This window comes from Crotalus tigris, unplaced genomic scaffold (assembly GCF_016545835.1).
Source record: "Crotalus tigris isolate CLP2741 ecotype Arizona unplaced genomic scaffold, ASM1654583v1 scf7180000019360.132356, whole genome shotgun sequence".
NCBI classification, from domain to species: Eukaryota; Metazoa; Chordata; class Lepidosauria; order Squamata; family Viperidae; genus Crotalus; species Crotalus tigris.
Window position 1 is genome coordinate 59,941 of NW_024097497.1, and position 4,278 is coordinate 64,218.

Sequence of the window (4,278 nt, forward strand, 5' to 3'; positions counted from 1 at the left end):
GCTATTCTCCAAGGCGCCTGAAGGCAGGACAAGAAGCAACAAATGGAAACTGATCAAGGAGAGAAGCAACCTAGAACTAAGGAGAAACTTCCTGACAGTTAGAACAATCAACCAGTGGAACAACCTGCCTCTAGAAGCAGTGAATGCTCCAATACTGGAAGTTTTAAAGAAGAGTTTTTAAGAACAGCCATTTGTCCGAAATGGTATAGGGTTTCCTGCCTGAGCAGGGGGTTGGACTTGATGACCTCCAAGGTCCCTTCCAACTTTAATATTATTATTATTGTTGTTGTTGTTGTTGTTATCTCCAAGGTCCCTTCGAACTCTATTATTCTGTGTAGAAGTGGTGATAACCTCAGACCTTTGTGCAAAGATGGTATGGGTGAAAGGGAAGGCAGAGACGACCTGGTGGAAAATAACTTCGTTCTAAAACTAGGATGCACATTTTTTTTTTATTTTGAGAGCTTGCTCATAGTCACCACCTCCACTAAGAAAAACCAGAAAAAAGCAAAAATCCTGGAGTGTTCTTGGCCAGGATAAAGAAAAAACTAAAAAAAAAAAAACCAAAACTAAATAAAGTTATTTTAACTGACATTTAATAAAATTAAATGGATGAAGTAATGGAGCCTAATTGTGCAATGGAGTTTCTGGAAGTGCTTTAAAGTAAGGGTCCCCAACTTTGGCAACTTTAAGACTTGCGGACTTCAACTCCCAGAATTCCCCAGCCAGCAATGTTTTTAAACCATTCACCGTGGCTGGCTGGAGAATTCTGGGAATTAAGTCCACAAGTTTTAAAGGGGCCAAGGTTGGGAACCTCTGCTTTAAAATATGCTCCCAGGTGTGAGACAACACATAATTGGCCCTCCTATGACATGGGAAGCTTGCCTGCATTATGACAGTTCAGCTTCCTGAACTGTCCTTGGTTTAAGGCAGTGTTTATCAACCTTGACAGCTTGAAGATGTGTGGAGCTCAATTCCCAGAATTCCCAGCCAGCCATGGTGAATGCTTTAAATCCATGAAGTTTAATTAAAATGAATTCATCTTTAGGTAAGACAGCTGATTGTGGGTGGGTGGATCAATTTATGGATGAGTTAAAAAATGCTCTTTTTTTCTGGACACACTCCAGGAGTTGCTGGCATTAGAACTTGGAACGCTAATCTGTGTGGTTGAGTTGTAGAAAAAAAAAGTCCTTTTCCTGACAGTGAAACTCTGTCAAGAATTAGTTTTAGCCTGACTTCCGGTTCTGGATCGCGGCGCCTCTAGTCGTATAAAGAGATTCGTCTCCTCTTCGGCCAGTTTCCCTCCGCCGGTAGACCCTTATGCAGGTTAAAAGTCGCCTTGGAGGGTGTGACTTCCATCGACGAGGCTTCGCTTGGCTGTGGAGGAGCGGCGGGTCCTCCAGCTGTCCGAGCCAACTCTGAGGGCCGACGGAGAAGAAGATCAGCCAGTAAAATGGCCGATCACCCAACCACTCCAACCGCAAGTCAAAGAACATCTAAGCACTAAGAACCACCGTGGTGAACCCGGGTGAGACTTTTCCCTTGCTTCTCTCTTCACTCTATCCTGCTTTTTTTTTTTTGCCTGTAAGAGCCTTGTTGGAATTATTTCCCTGCCTTGAAAAAGCAGCTTCTATATGTCTGGGAAGAAAGGCATTGAACAAAAGAATAGAGCAAAATTTTAAAGACTATACTTTATTCTTATTTGCTTTGGGGTACAGAAAAAACTCTTTCCTAAGAGCTGCCCTATCATTTTATGCTGGAAGATTATTTCTTTTTCCACATTTTATTTTAAAAGACAGAAAAAAGGGAAAAAATGGTGTCTGGAAAATATTTTTTTTAATCTATTGAGGACATCTAGTGGCGAAAACCTAATATGCAACTTTTGGTTATTCTTTGGAGATGGAATAGACTTGACCTTCAAATTACTTTTGAAGAGAAAAGATAAGCTGATGCAACTGTGGGAATTGTGGGGGTGGATACTGCTTAACTTTTATTAAATATAGCCTCCACAAAAAGAAAAAAGAAACTCTCTTCAATTACTATTAAAATGGAGAAATCTCATTCACAATTAAACTGCAAACTTATATTGGAAAAGATCTATGAGGCTGCTGCAGAAATATGTCCTACAATGAAAGCGTTTACTACAGAATTAAGAACCAGAAGTTTTACTTCAAACCTTCAAACTGATCTCCAGACCACATCTGACCATCCTATAAATCAAAACATACTAGAAGAGGTAACAACTGAGATTAAGAGGAATTTATTTTACTTTATAAACATTCCATCTATAGCTTTGAGGATCAGAAGAATCAAAGATTGAGACGTGAAACTTTAAAGCAACGAAGCTTTAAGGATGAGAGAAATAGATGCCTAATGCAGAGGATGGGATTCCTATCTTCCAAAAGGCACTGCAAGCAATAAAGAGAGATCTATTGGCTGAAAGGGAAGCTTGGTTATGGAAACTGGCCTGGCAAAGAAAGAAGGCTAGAATAAGACTGAAAAGAGAAATTTAAAATTAAATTTGTTTATGGACTGTTTTAAGGATTAAGATTCAGAGTTAGAAGTAAGAAGAATGTAGTTTTTGGAATAATAGGTTTATTTTGATAAAAATTATTATGTATGTAAATGGTGGCTTTTTATATCTGGATTGTTTCAATAATTAATTGAGTGTTTTAACTTAGTAAGATGATGTTTTTGTCTGATAATATAGATGTGATAAGGCATGATAATCAATTGGATGAAATTTGAATTTTGTTTAATGAACTGAAATGATTTAAGGTTTAATATTATTTTGTTATCTTAAAGAGATTGATCGATTGATGGATTATATATGTATAAGGTAGATTAATATTTTATTTTAATTAGGATATGTATTGTGTAGTGGAAGAAGAAATAAATGAGACTTGTGATAAAATGAGGGATGTGAGAGATTAAGAATTAGAATATATCTGGAAGGGATACCTGAATTGATAACCTATCGATTTAAAGTTAAATTTGATTATGGTAATTGTAAACTTACAAAGTTTTAAAACAGATTTAGCAGTTATAGAAATTTAAATTAGAAATGGAACATCTTAAACATATTATGCTATTTGAGGGAAATAGAGAGGGGACATTGAATGTATTGAGTTGAGTTATTTATATATGGTTTTATTTTTGGATGTTTGATTACCCCAACACCATGGTGTGTCCTGAGCACTTTGTTCTAAGAATTAAAAAAACCAATAAAATGTGTTTCAAAAAAAAAGAATTAGTTTTATCCTGCCTAGATATTCAAATCTTATCCATCACACTTTGACCTCATTGATTCTATCATCTGTCTGTCTCTCTCTCTCTCTTCTATCTATCTATCTATCTATCTATCTATCTATCTATCTATCTATCTATCTATCTATCTATTCACCATCCATTATCCCTCCATCTCTCCACCCCTCCATCCATCCATTCACCCTCCATCCATCTATCCATCTATCACATCCATCTATTCATCCATCCATCTCTCTCTCTCTATCCATCCATTCACCGTCCATTACCCCTCCATCCCTCCATCCATCTCTATCTCTATCCATCCATTCAACCTCCATCCATCTATCCATCACATCCACCCATCTCTCTCTCTCTATCCATCCATTCACCCTCCATCCCTCTATCCATCTATCATTTTCTTGGCAAGGTTTTTCAGAAATGGTTTGCCATTGTCTCCTTTTTAGAGCTGTGAGAGAGGAACTGGCCCAAGCTCACCGAGATGGCTTTGTATCTAAAGCAAGACTGGAAATCGTGATGATCTGATCTCTAGCCTACTGCCTTAACCACTACACCACACTTGCTCGCTGAAAGTAATAAGCCAGCAATAAGCCGGCTGCAGAAAGTTGGATCTTCATGTGGTGCACCTTGATCGAAGAACAGGAACTTAGAAGCTTTTTCTTTTAGTCCCTGGAATCTAGAAAGCTTGCTTCCCTACTTAATGGAAGCCAACAGTTTTAAGAAAGTTGAGGAGAGCAATAACATATTTGTACTTCCCTTCATTCTCCAGTAACAATAATTGAATCTCCCCTTGTGAGATATTACAGACATCCATTTGCTGTCTAGAAATTGATTACGTTCCTTCCATGTGTAGCTCCAATACCTGCCCAATCTGTTCATTCTTGGTTGCACACATGCCATATCTTGTAGTTTTTCTGTTTTTAAAAGAATAGCTAAGGTATTAACCAATTTCATACAGGGTTAGCTCCACTGATCTGTGAAGGAATTTAAAGCCACAGCAGAGTCATATTTTCTGGA

General features: G+C 37.8%; 1 long non-coding RNA gene across 1 annotated transcript; it reads left to right on the forward strand.

Moving 5' to 3' along the window:
- Window positions 1-307: 307 nt before the first annotated feature.
- LOC120316320 lies at window positions 308-3,865 on the forward strand. Its single transcript, XR_005558920.1, has 2 exons — window positions 308-1,045; window positions 3,708-3,865. It is a non-coding gene; the product is annotated as an uncharacterized LOC120316320 (long non-coding RNA).
- Window positions 3,866-4,278: the final 413 nt, after the last annotated feature.